We start from the raw sequence: 14,300 nt of genomic DNA, 5'->3' as shown, positions 1-14,300 counted from the left end.
GGCTAGAAGTTTCAGGCAGAAAAGTCGGGAGACATCATAGCAAAGTTTCGCACAAAGGCAGGCAGTGTGGAACTGTGACTCCAGAGAACTTTTATTAGAAGAATTCTCAAAAGATTAATCTTCATTGTATGCTCTGGCAGACTTTTCAGCTCAGACAGGTGGCATTTTGTCCTACAGCAATTACAGAACATTTCTTCATGCAGTTTTCAGTTCTTGTTACCACTGTTGTATGTAGTCTATTGACTAGAAGAGAAAATATAGCCCATTAATCCAACACCGCAACCCATCCTACGCATAGCCATATGTTATAGTAAGAACAGTTTGGAAGAACAAATCTGAAGATGGAAAAGGTACATTAGTCAAAGGAACAGAAAGGTGATGGGCCATAGAATCACTAAAACCAAGCCACAGAGAATGCCAGAAACCTTATAGAAAAGGACAAAGGACATATAGGAGAGCAGTGTTTCACAACTAGTTTCTTTAATATCTTACCTAAAGTTTCAATGCAGAAAAATGCATTTTGAGTTTTACACCACCACTTAACTGGTGGAACAGTGAAAAATGTAGTAAAATGTAGTATTCCCTGCAGCCTTGAGTTTGGTCCTGACAGGGCTCAAACCTCCTATACTTCTGAGGTTGGTAAAATGAGGACCCAGATTGTTTGGGATAATATGTTGGCATTGCAAACTGCCCAGACAATGCTGTAAAGCACGGTGGAACGATATATAAGTCCGTACTATTGCTATTGCCATTTCTGTGGTCAAATGGACTTCGGCAACAACATACCTTTTGTTCCCATTACCTTGATTTCTCAAGGCTTCAAGGTGCATTTAAAACTTTCATAGCAGCCAGGGTTGTATGAAATGGGTCAGGAAAGTTTTGGGCACTACTCTAGCAAGAAAACTCTGAAAGCAGGTGGGCAACAGGGAAGTAGGCGTGTTCCCTTTATTTGGGAAGTAAAGGATCATAAAGAAAAAGAATGTTGGTCCTAACGTGTCTTTTCAGGGGAAGAGAGGAAGGGGTCACGTGTGGGTATTCTCAAAGCCTGATTGGTCCAAAGACTCAGAGAATAGCTCTTAAATGCTCCTTCCTTCTCCTTATTTCTCAGTTTCCTTGATGGTGAACACTGGAGCTGAAACCTAATACAGAGAAATCCCACCCCCCTGGAACCTCCCTGTCCTATCCTTGGCCCTGCCTTACGCTAACTAGGGCAGGTCGTGACCCCTCCCTCTCTTCCCCTGAAAAGACATTCAGGTAAGACCAACGTTCTTTTTCCAGTGGAAGAGAGGGAGGGGTCACATGTGGGACCTACCCAAGATTAGTCCCAGGGAGGGAGAACTATGGCCCAAGGGGAATTTCAGCCGCCACCCTCTGCAGGACCCTACACCCAAAGGAAGCATCTGCTGAGGCGAATGCATCCAGTCGATAGTGCTGGATGAAGGGGGTCGGGGACGCCCAAGCAGCCACCTGATAAATGTCTTTGAATGGTGCCTTGGTGGCCCATGCCACCGTGGTCGCAGCATTTCTAGTGGAGTGGGCCATAATCCCAGCCGGGGCAGGCTGACCCACCACCTTGTAGGCCCCTACAATGGCCTGACGTAGCCATCGGCCAGTGGTGGCCGAGGATACCCTGGCTCCCAATGGCCCCAGCTGAAAGACAAAGAGGGGCCCGACCTGCGCACCTCCGCCGTCCACCTGAGATAGATACGCAAGGCGCGCCGGACATCCAAACGATGCCAAAGTTGCTCCCTATCGCTAGAAGGTGTCAGGCAAAAATTGGGCAGAATAATTTCCTGTACCCTGTGGAAGGGGGTGTTCACCTTTGGAAAAAAAGTGGGGTCAAGCTGAAGAACTACCCTATCCTGGTGAAATTGACAGAGGTCATCTTTGGATGATAGGGTGCCCAGTTCTAAGATACAATGGGCAGAAGTGACCGCCACCAGAAAGGCTACCTTAAGGGACAGGAATCTTAAATCTTAAAGGACTTAAACAGTCCTAATCGGTTCGAATGGGGGCCCCGTCAAAGCCCTGAGGACCAGGGGAAAATCCCACGTCGGGAATCTGTGGATAAGAGGGGGGGGCTGAGATTAGCTGCCTCCTTAAGGAAGTGTTTGATCAAAGGAACATGGGAAAAAGAGGAAGAACCCTCTCCCCCCAGGACGGAAGATAATGCCACTACCTGTTGACGCAGGGTGTTATGCGATAGGCCATTGTCCAGCCCTTTCTGTAAAAAGTCACTACCTTCCTGAGGGTTCCTGGGATAAGAGGAATGGGAGGGAAGGCATAGAGTAGGCCCGGAGGCATCTGCTTCTGAGGGCATCCGTGCCCTCCGCTGTTTGGCTCTGGAAATGGGAGAAGAATCGTGGCAGTTGAGAATTTGCCGGAGTGGCAAAGAGGTCCACAAATGGAGAGCTGAATCTCTGACACCTCCCGAAAGAGGTCTGGGTGGAGCTGCCACTCGCCATTGTCCAGAATCACCCAGCTTAGCCAGTTCACTTGATGGTTGTACTCGCCTCCAGCCAGAGAGCTCGAGAATGCGTCCCTCCCTGACAGTTTATGTGGGCCTTTGTGGCCACATTGTCTGTCAGGAGGAGCACGTGACGGCCCTTCACAAAGTCCTTGAAGTGTTGGAGGGCCAGTCACGCTGCCTTCAGCTCCAACCAATTTATGATGTGTTGGAGGTCTGAAGCAGTCCAACGGCCCTGTGTAAGTCTGAGGTCCAACAGGGCCCCCCCAACCGAACAGACTCGCATCTGTGGTCACAGTCACTCTGTCCGGTTCCCAAAATGAGCAGCCCCTTCATAGGGCTGGGGAGAGCCACCACTTTAGAGACGCTCGGGCTCCCACTAGGAGGCAGATGGTCTGGAGGGAGTTGCTCATCCTCCTTTTCTGAAAGGGGATGAGTGCCCACTGGAGGGGACGGAGATGGAGTCTGGCCCATGGGACTATCCCGATGCAAGAGACCATCTTGCCAAGTAACTGCGACAAGATCAGTATGGAAACTAACAGACTTTTGTGAACCGTTCTGGCAAGTTGGTGGAGGCTAGACTGATGGTCCGGGGACAGTTGGATGATCCCTGACACTGAATTTATGACCGTCCCTAAGTGAAGTGTGTGGATGGAGAAAGGTGACATTTGGGGAAGTTGACTGAGAACTCCAGGGACTGAAGGCGCTGAATGGTGAGCTGAAGGGACCACCGGAATGGACCTTAGGTGAGCCGCCAATGCCGCCAAGACCTTTGTGAATGTGCGAGGGGCCGATGCCAGGCCGAAGGGGAGGGCCCTGTATTGGTTGTGAAGGTTTCCATGCGAGAACCTCAGGTACCTGCGATGAGCTGGCAGAATAGGAATGTGGAGGTAGGCCGGGAATACTGACTGACTGACCTGAATGATTGGTACAGTTGCTGACGGTCTATGATAAGGGTGAGCCCGAGTCTCAGCCTTTTTGGAGTTAGATGGGAGAACCTTTTTCTTATCTTTATTCTCGACCAAGATGGAGTCGAGAGCCTCCCCAAAGAGCTTGGGACCGGTGAAGGGGGCAGCTGCCAGGTTCCATTTCACCTTGTTGTCTATCTGCCAGTTATGTAACCACAGCAAAAGATGGGATGTAACTGAAGTGGCCAAGGCGCTGGAGGCAAATTTGACCGCGTCCGGAGTCGCATCAGCAGAAAATTGGGAGGCACAATTATTTTAGTAATATCCTGATGGAGGTGCCCATCCTGGTATGTGATCCTGGAGCTGGCGCAGGTGCGGTTAAAATATGAGGCCGTGGCCACAGATTTTACAGCCCAGGCAGAAGCATTAAAATTCTAAAATCCTACGCAGAGTAAGTTCCGCCCGCTTGTCCTCTGGCTTCATCTTATCTGCAGCATCCCCAGAGACCACCGGAGATGAGGCGACTAAAGCTGCAATGGGTGTATCAATAAATGGCAATTAGAGGGCCTGAGCAAAGACCTCCTCTACATTGTAGAAGCATCAGTCATTGCTTCCCAGGTTAGAAAAGTTGGAAGGGCGAGCCCACTGCGTTTTTACCACTTCCATAAACAGAGGAGGAGCTAGAATTTCCTCCTTGTTCGTGGCTGTGTTAGAAAACATGGCCATATCTGGGTGTCTGGGTGGGGGAACCGTAGGATCCCCAGTTCAAATCTTGGTGGTCTTCCTGGCGTTGTGTAAAAGGGTTTTGAACATCACTGGGGGGAAAAGACCCGTGGAAGAGGGGGGGAGTCCGGAGGAACGGTGTCTTTGTCCTCCAAGAACCCCATGTCATGGAGGTTGTTCTCCCCCAGGATTTTTTTTTTTTTTTAGTTTTATTAGAATTTGTAGGCCGCCCTTTTCCCTGAGGGGACTCAGGGCGGCTCACATAAAACTGGGAAGGGGGGGATACAAACAACAAGATAGAGACATATAATAAAATGGTAGGCAACATACATTCATCATTCGGGAGGGGTAACTATCCTTATCCCCAGGCCTGACGGGCGAGCCAGTTCTTCAAGGCTGTGCGGAAGGCTTGGACGGTGGAGAGGGTACGAATCTCCACAGGGAGCTCGTTCCAAAGGACCGGGGCTACTGCTGAGAAGGCCCTCCTCCTTGTGGTTGCCAGCCGACACTGGCTGGCCGATGGAATGCGGAGGAGGCCTAGTCTATGGGATCTTATTGGTCGCAGGGATGTAATTGGCAGAAGGCGGTCTCTCAAATATCCAGATCCACTGCCATGTAGGGCTTTATGGGTGATTAGTAGCACCTTGAAGCGCATCCGGAGATCGACAGGCAGCCAGCGCAGCTCGCGGAGGATAGGTGTTATGCGGGTGAATCGAGGTGCACCCGCGATCACTCGCGCGGCTGCGTTCTGCACTAGCTGAAGTCGCCGGATGCTCTTCAAGGGCAGCCCCATGTAGAGCACATTGCAGTATTCCAGCCTAGAGATCACAAGGGCCCGAGTGACTGTTGTGAGAGCCTCCCGATTCAGGTAGGGTCGCAACTGGCGCACCAGGCGAACCTGGGCGAATGCCCCCCTGGTCACAGCCGTTAGGTGGTGGTCAAATGACAGCTGCGGATCCAGGAGGACTCCCAAGTTGCAAACCCTCTCTGAGGGGTGTAAAATTTGACCCCCCAGCCTGAGTGATGATATATTAGTCAGATCTTTGGGAGGAAAACACAACAGCCACTCGGTCTTTTCTGGGTTGAGCACAAGCTTGTTAACCCTCATCCTGTCCATAACGGCCTCAAGACCCCGGCTCATCACATCTACCGCTTCATTGAGTTGGCACGGGGCGGACAGATACAATTGAGTATCGTCCGCATATTGATGGTATCTAATCCCGTGCCTGCGGATGATCTCTCCCAGCGGTTTCATGTAGATGTTGAATAGTAGGGGGGATAAGACCGAACCCTGAGGCACCCCATAATTTAGGGGCCTAGGGGACGATCTCTGTCCCCCCACTAACACCGACTGCGACCTGTCCGAGAGGTAGGAGGAGAACCACCGTAGCACGGTGCCTCCCACTCCCACCTCCCGCAGTCGTCGCAGAAGGATACCATGGTCGATGGTATTGAAAGCCGCTGAGAGGTCAAGGAGGACCAGGATGGAGGGATGTCCTTCATCTCTGGCTCTCCAGAGATCATCAATCAATGCGACCAAAGCGGTTTCTGTGCTGTAACCGGGTCTGAAGCCTGACTGGAAGGGGTCTAGGTAGTTTGCTTCCTCCAAGGACCGTTGGAGCTGGAAGGCCACCACCTTCTCAACAACCTTCCCCAAGAAGGGAAGGTTGGAGACAGGGCGATAGCTATTAAGGACAGCTGGATCCAAGGATGGTTTCTTCAGGAGGGGTCTCACCACCGCCGCTTTCAGTGCGGCGGGGAAGTTCCCCTCCTGAAGGGAGGCGGTCACAACCGCCTGGATCCAGCCTCGTGTCACCTCACTGCAGTTCGTGACCAGCCATGAGGGACACGGATCCAGAACACAGGTGGAGGTACTTACAGCTCTCATGGCCTTGTCCACATCCCCGGGGGTAACATCCTGAAACTCAACCCAGAGCTGTTCTACTTGGTCCCCCTGTGTCTCGGCTGGAACTGCGGGGGTGGAGTCCAAGTCCGACCGAAACCGAGCAATTTTGTCCGCTAAGAATTGGGCATACTCTTCAGCTCTGCCCTGCAAGGGTTCCCCCGCCTCCCTTTTGTTCAATAGGGAGCGGGTTATCCTAAACAGGGCGGCTGGACGGGACTCAGCGGATGCAACCAGGGTGGCTATGTGAGATCTTTTTGCTGCCCTAAGAGCCCTGGTGTATTCCCTGGTGCAGGTGGTTACCATTGCTCGGTTCGATTCGGACTTATCGGACCTCCAACGGTGCTCTAGGCATCTCCTCCGGCGCTTCATCTCCCGGAGTTCCTCGGTGAACCAAGGGGGTCTCCGGGATCCGCTGCCTCGGAGGAGCCGCAGTGGCGCAATCCGGTCGAGGGCCTCCGACGCTGCCGAGTGCCACGCAGCAGCCAGAGTCTCCACCGGACTGTGGGCGAGAGTGTCAGGAATAACCCCAAGCTCTGTCTGGAACCTTAACGGCTCCATAAGGCGCCTGGGGCGGAACCACCTGGTCGGTTCCTCCTCCCTACAGTGGGGGTTTGGCCTCCGGAAGTCGAGCCTCAGTAGGCAGTGGTCTGACCACGACAGGGGTATGATGTCGCTCCCCCTCAGACCAAGATCACAAATCCACTGCTCCGAGAGAAATACAAGGTCAAGCATGTGTCCCGCTGAATGGGTTGGGCCTCGGATTACTTGGGTCAAGCCCATGGCTGTCATGGAGGCCATGAACTCCTGCGCCCCATCAGAGTTTTCACCGAGCGACGGCAAATTGAAGTCCCCCAGGACCATCAACCTAGGGAACTCAATTGCCAGCTCGGCTACCGACTCGAGGAGCGAGGGGAGGGCTGCTGCAACGCTGTTGGGAGGCAGGTACGTTAGCAGCAGACCCACTTGACCCTTGAGGTCCAACTTTAACAGCAAAGACTCACACCCGACAATCTCCGGAGCAGGGACCCTACGAGGAACTAACGACTCCCGGATAACGGCGGCCACACCCCCACCCCTTCCCTGGGCTCTTGGCTGATGCAGCACCTGAAATCCTTCTGGGCACAGCTCTACAAGGGGGACTCCTCCCTCTGGGCCCAGCCAGGTTTCAGTAATACATGCCAGGTCTGCCCTCTCGTCTAAAATTAAGTCCCGGACGAGAGGAGCTTTATGGACAACAGACCTGGCATTTAGCGACAACAGCCTGAGACCAGGGTCCTGACTACTCACGCCATCTGGTCTTGGAGTGGGACTCCTAGGGCCGGAAGGAGGGATCTCTGCAATGTAGCGAACCCTCCTTCCCCGGTAATGGCCTGCCCTAAAGTCCCCGCCGTATCTGCCCCTCCCTGTTACGACCGCAATACCCCGACCCTCTCCTGTGTCTCTGGTCCCCTCAACCACCCCCATAGCCCCCGCCACTCCCGGCAGGCCCTCCGAATCATACATACTCAAAGACTCCCCCAAACAGTCCCCACGTAATAGTTAAAAAACACAGAAAGTACAACAATAATGGCAATAAAAGTGGGATCATTCGTTCAGTTACATACATACCCCTAGCATATCCCATACAAAGTAAGAAGAGAAGAGGTAGAGAAAAGGAAGAAAAAGATAGATTGCGCAGTTGATTAGGGTGCGAGTCCAGGCAGAGCCAAGTGGCTCTCAGTAATCGAGATGGTTAGAATAGTTACAATAATTAGCATCCAGTTATGGTCCAGAGAAGGTATACAGGGGCGTAACTCGTGTCCCCCTCTTCTACAGGTCTGAATAGGTCCAAAGAGTCCGGAACAATTGAGGAAAGCAGGGGGCCTTCTTCCACAAGCGCTATCCCAGATAGAGACCCAGGGATAATGGCAGGAGGTAGTGTTGATAATGTTTAAAGCCAGATGGGACTGAGCTAGCGGGTCTGAAAGTCCAAAATCCGCAACCAGAGGTGGCCAGGAGTTAAAATGCCACAGTAGGGGGGCGTCAGATGGCAGGTGGAAAACGCAGGGAAAAGCCTCACTGGATGGATCCCTCACTGACCATGGGTGGGGAGGGAGCCCTGTGATACTGCAGGTTGTGGCTGGCCTGAGCTCTAGAAGAGTGGGAGCTCCTGTCTCTGGGCAATGCCCCGGGAAATGGACGCTGAAATGAGCTGCAATGCTCTCCTGGAGGTGTTCCAGGTCCTCTAGGTCCTCATGAGAGGAGCCAGGATCTTGTGGAGCCAATCTACATGCAGGATAGTGTGCTCTGGAGGTGCCCTCCAATGGGTCCACAGCCGCCCTCCATGCTGGTTCCGGGGAAGCAGAAGGAGAAGGGGACACTCCCTGCCTGGAATAAGCATGGGATCTAGATGGGGAGACAGAAGGAGAGGATGGGCTGAACCCCCTTGGAGAACCTGATTGGTTAGATGAAGGCTTGACCTTGGGATCTGGATCTGCTGGTCGATCTGGGCCTGGTTGATTGGGCTTGCTTCTCGACCCTGGCAAAAGTTTTCTCCAGGGCCTTCTGTCTTCTTGCCTCCTCCCTCGTTATGGCTCTGGATTGGCGCTGAGTCGTCATGGTTTTGGCTACAGGTGCCCTGCTTATAGAACCCTGGCCCTGGTCCTCCCCAACCGCCATGGAAGTCTCTACCGGGCCTTGAGTAACCTCTGGTCTCGCCTCCATCGCCCCACTCACGTGAATAGATAAGGCCTCTGTAGGCCCCGCCGGAGCCTGGACCTTCGGGAGCTTTGCAGGTTGTTTTAAAACTGTCTCTACGGACTGAGGCCTTTTCTATTGCCCACATGGCCGTTAGAGGCCTTCCGCACATGGCATCCCAAAATGGCGGACGGAACTCCGGGCGCTCATCTTGCGTCAATGGCAGCCACCACTGGCTCTCAAACGTCGCAGCCATTCATCTCCCGCATGGGATAGAACTGCTCCTATCTTGAAAGTTCCATGGCGAGGCTTGCCTGTCCTAGAAAATGGCTTTGCGGTTTCTCTGAAGCCTGGGACAGCGTGGATGCCAGCAGCCGTCCTATTTGGAGGCGGTGACTGAGCGGAGCTTTTTCACGCACTCTCTGTGAGCGCCGATAATCCGAAGCCTCTAGTTTTGCCATTCGCTGTCCAGAAGGCTCCCGAAACTGCGCTTGAGCTCATCACCCCCGCTAGCCCAGGGATATGATTAAGACTCGAGGCCCGCGGAGAGGGAGGGCAATGCCCCATGGGGCTCTCCCCGACCACGCAAGGCAGAAAGGACTGTCCCTTGGGCTCATAGCAGAATTTGAAGAAATTTAGAAATTTAGAGTTGTCAATTAATCGAATTACAGATCTGTATCAATAAATTAATTCCTACCTAGTAATAACTCAACAGTGCTTGGACCAAAAGACTGAGAGGAAACTGGGAAATAAGGAGAAGGAAGGAGCATTTAAGAGCTTTTCTCTCAGTCTTTGGACCAATCAGGTTTTGAGAATACCCACACGTGACCTCTCCCTTTCTTCCACTGGAAAACTAAACATCTAAATTGTCCAATAGCACTTTCTTTTAAAAAGTGCAACATTCCTGAACTAGAGTGAAATGGGCTTCATTTCAGATCTGGGGATAAATAGATCTCCAGCAGATTTTCCATGCAAGGAAGAAAAACCCATCCTTTACCTCTAACATCTTACCGTATATCGTTTGAGTAGTTTACCACTTTGACTTGGAATATGCTCTGTCTGGCATAGGCAACGATCCTGTGTGACCTCTGCAAATAAGGAGTGAATTTATTCAGGCGGTACAGATGGTTTCATAGATCGTTCTATAATTACTTCTTTCATATAAAATTGACCACATTGAAAATATAGTAATGATATAATCAGAGGTGCAGGTAGGAGTGGGGGAAAGTTATATAAAGTGCGGATAATGCAATTTTAGGCAGATTTAATTTGTAGTATTTCTCAGAGAAAAGAAAGTCTAGTCATATGGAACTCTGCCATCCTTTTTACTTTTCTTATCTGTTGCATGATTATGTTATGAGGTTTCCTTGCACATCTTGTAAAGTCAACACAAACTATTAGAACATATCTATCAGAACCAGTTTTGTGTAGCAATTAAGGTATAGAAACCAAGAGACTGTGACTTCTAGTCTTTCCTTAGGCATGAAGAGAGTTGGGTAACCTTGGGCCAGTCACTTCCTCTCAGACTTAGCAAGGAGACTAACCACTTTCAAAAATGTTGACAAAAAAAACTGCATGGACTATCAGTGCATAATGGACTAGCATCATCTTTCAATATCCAAGAAATAAAGTTCTCTTCTGAAAAAGATCAGTGGTATACTTGGTAAAGCTGTTCACATGGTATGCTTATCTACAGTTTTATCTAATTAACTATATTTCCTGGGTTTGGGCAGCATACAGTACTCCATTACATGATCTCATACTAAACATGTTCTATCCTCATACTATCATGTTCACTAAACATTGTAAGTTAAAATATGGTACTCTGATGTATGGATTATTACTGTATTATGTAAACTCAACCAAATAGCAGGACTATTAGTTATATTTAACGGTTTGAGCTCTGTGAACCAAGCCTGTCTTTTCACTTTGTTGATGGGAAATAAATTTATTAAGTCAATCTTGCTCTCATAATTTTGAATTAAAATACTAAGGTTTGTATTACCAATATAAAATATGTAAGGTAGAACTAAAATGGTAATTCCAATTGTTTTGAAATATGACTTCTGTGTACTTATCTGGGGTTTCTGGGAATGCTAGTCCAGATCATCTGAAGAACAAAATTTGAGAGTTTATTTTGCAAGGCTTAATTGAAGAAGAGAGGTAAAGCAAGGTACCTCCTTAGAAGTTTTAAATTACAATTCTACCATCTTTTGCTGTTGGCACTGCTGGTTGTAGCAGAAGGAGTTGGAATCCACAACATCCAGAAGCACTACATTACTTAAACCAGATGCACAGGTATCTCACTGTTGTATCTGGGTTAATCAAACACTTCCTTTTCTGCAATGTGTCAATGTTCAGGCTTAGAAGTGTCACTACACACCTAGTAATTCTTTTTTGGTATAAATCTGATAGAGTGACTACTTCATAATATATAAAACCATGAAATATGGTCCCTTGTTTTGGAAAAGGTTGCTGGCTAACCAGCTGCCTTTGAAAATTTTATGCAGAAGCCTCCAGTGAAAGTGGTTGAAAAGATTTACAAACAATTCACAATCTCTATAAAAATTAATGTAGCTTTTATGTAAAAAATTCATTTGTTATTATCTTAAAGAGCTATCAAAGTAACAATTTTGAATAGCCTCTTATAACTTGGAGAAGTAGCTCATAGATGGCAATTCACACACTTCAAATTTTCTATATTGCCCCATACAAATGAAACTGATAATAGGTGTTAACCAACAAGCTTTCTGACTTTTAGCATCTACTAAAATCAAAATTATTTTGTTTTTCCACTAGTCCTACATTATACTGAAAATGTATTTACTGGTGGACAGATTCTATAGCAATTTGACTTGCTCTTTAGCATTACCTCAGCCTTTTAACTACTATTGTACAATTCAGCTCATTTATTTTATTGAGGTCACTTCTTAAAAATATAGGTGCGAAGGTTTTTGAAACTTTCTTGGGATGTGGATTAAATCAATTATAGGCAATCTAACTTAAATTATCACTACTAGCATACTGTGCTGAAAAATAAATATAATAATGCAACTCATTCAGTCACATTGGGACGATACAATGCATAATTGGAAAACTATATTTTGAATGTCACCATCACAAGTTATCAACATTCTAAAACTACGTCTAGTCCCAAAAAATTGCCTATCCATACTGTATACTGAAAATCTATTCCAGCCTTCCCCATTCTCCAGATGGAGTGGGACAGAACTCATATCCCAAACAAGCATAACATCAATTATCTTTGCTGGGGAGGATGGGTGTTATTGTCTACCATATCTGCAAGTCCATGGCAGTTCAAAAAATTATTATTTAAAGTACTTTCTTTTGTATTTATCTGCAAAACAATCTATCCCCTTTTGTGACATATTTTAAATTATTTACCTTTTTGTGGCAAATTCTGAGACGTCATGCTAGGGCACAAAAGGACAGTGGAACTTGAGGTTTTCTCCTTTGGAACTTGTTGCTGACTTTCTTCTGATGGTCTGCTCTCCTATGTCCATCCCCCGCAAAAAACCCACATGCATGAGAATTGAGAAATTGCATTTCTTGGCAAATTTCTGTTCAAATTCAGAAAATGAAATCTAACAGCAGCCTTCCTGGTGCTTAAGAAGGAATTGCCCACAGGGAGTTGCTAATTGAAAATATTACAATGACAATTTTGATTGCCTATTTGTAGTTGGTCTCTTAAAATGTTTTGGCATCTTTGCCCAGGTCTGCCAGGCTCCATGCCCTATCTGATTCCTTTAATTTAAAAATGAAAATCTGGGATGCTGTAAATAAAACATCTCACATAAAATGGAGCAATAGTGAAGAGCATTGTGAAGAAACTGGAGAGGTAGATAAGATAGTGAACAACCTCAATCAATTGGCTTCCTGCTAAATGACATTTTGAAAAGTTTTTATGAGAGCTATTTATGAAGAAACAATCAATCCTGCAGGTTAATAATGCTACTCAAATGCACAAATTCAAATGTAACTCTTTAAGCTGCCCATTTTTGGTAAGGTTGCTTGACATTGAAATGGTACATATCTCCTAGCCTGCCTTTTGGCTCCTCCACTCTTTTTCATCTCTTTAAAGCCTCCTGTTCTCAGTTCCTCACCTCTCTTGTTCTGTTGCTGGTTAATTCAATCTATATTTTCTCCTTTATTTTTATAGATCATTTTATAAAAACAGATACTACTTTTTCTGAAATTATTCTGTTTTCTGCATCCTGTGTATTTCATTATTCTTCCTTTCTCTGGTCTAATTTCTTTACCATATGGTTTCTGATTATGTTTTTCTCCCCTTTAGTGCCTGGCACCCAACTTTTCTTTAAGCCCTTCTTCCTTCAGGGGCTTTCCCAGCCCACATCCAAAAATGCCAGGAAAACAAATTGCCAGGTCTACTATGAGCAAAGCGCATGTACTTTGCTTTGAAGAGAGGCAGCTTGTCACATCCCAGAATCACAAGATAAGTCTCTTAAAACCCTGACATGGCTGGGCCTTTCAACACCAATGCAACCAGGAACAAATACTAGTGTAAGTCCAGAAGACGGGTTGACCCAAGTCTTTCCCTACTTACACCTAACCAAGATGCAAATATATCCCGGTATTTTCTACCACATTCACAAGATGCTGTCTTAGTTTCATCCACTGCATTACTCATTTATATAACTACTAAAGTATTTATTTCTTATTCTCACCAAGGTAGTGTTAAGGTATATAAAACTAGAAAGGCTTTCTCACTATCTTAGTAATGATGGTGACAGTAAACAAAGCAATAGAGATAGAAGGAATCTGCAGGGGCTACAAATATCAGGCTAGTTTTGTTTTATGCCACCCAAAGAGAGATCGAAAACATCAACTCAGCACAGTATTCTGGGATGGGGGGGGGGGGTTCTAGTGAGCAAGTCTCATTAGTCAAAACAGTTTGTGCAGATATTTTGTCTTTTTTTAGTAAGCCTACTTTATGACAACATAGGTGATAAGAAAAGATAGGGAAACTGTTGAAGTCAGAGGATTATCAAATGCAGTAAAATCCTGGATTAGAAGTGCCCACTCTTAAAACAGGGCAATTTCCATGGAGGCCCTCCTGCTTAGGTTTGTTCCGCTTTAAAGATAAAGAAATGCATTATGATTCATCACCTATCTTAGCACCTTCCAGAACTTATCCTAAAAACGTTGGGAGTTTGAAGATCACCATGTTTAAAAACAGGCCTCCAATGACCAGGAAGTTATTCGACCCCTCCATTTTACTAGCGTCTACCTAATCCTCCTGACGCCCGCCCCAACCCCCCAACCCCACTTCGGCGGTAGCTGCCCCTTTATCTGTGCAGGACTTTTCCCCACTCCGACCACCTGCATCAGCCGCAGCCGGTGCTCCATTATTATCTGCTTACGGCGCGCTTCCCAATGGTAGGCAGCCATTCTGCAATGTGTTATTCTGAGGCTTGGCGAGAAGAAACCACACGGCCTTGGTCGCAGTGACAGAGGGTTTCACGGGCAGGTGAAAACTCACAATGCTCTGATGCCGGGCAACTCAAGAGACGCCAGCCGCTCCTTCCTGCACGTAACACAATTGGCCACCAGAGAGCAGCGAAAACCAAGAGCCCGATTT

At 47.7% G+C, this 14,300-nt stretch overlaps 1 long non-coding RNA gene across 1 annotated transcript; it reads right to left on the bottom strand.

The window, feature by feature from the left end:
- Positions 1-70: 70 nt before the first annotated feature.
- Positions 71-14,195, bottom strand: LOC148045953 (uncharacterized). The gene is made up of 4 exons (XR_015696409.1): positions 14,042-14,195; positions 12,086-12,194; positions 9,692-9,768; positions 71-243 (listed from the first exon to the last, which is right to left on the bottom strand). It is a non-coding gene; the product is annotated as an uncharacterized LOC148045953 (long non-coding RNA).
- Positions 14,196-14,300: the final 105 nt, after the last annotated feature.

Source organism: Thamnophis sirtalis, unplaced genomic scaffold (assembly GCF_051295495.1).
Source record: "Thamnophis sirtalis isolate CommonGarterSnake01/CBP01778 unplaced genomic scaffold, rThaSir2_p1.2 scaffold_4, whole genome shotgun sequence".
Taxonomy (NCBI): Eukaryota; Metazoa; Chordata; class Lepidosauria; order Squamata; family Natricidae; genus Thamnophis; species Thamnophis sirtalis.
This window is presented reverse-complemented; position numbering and strand designations above follow the sequence as displayed.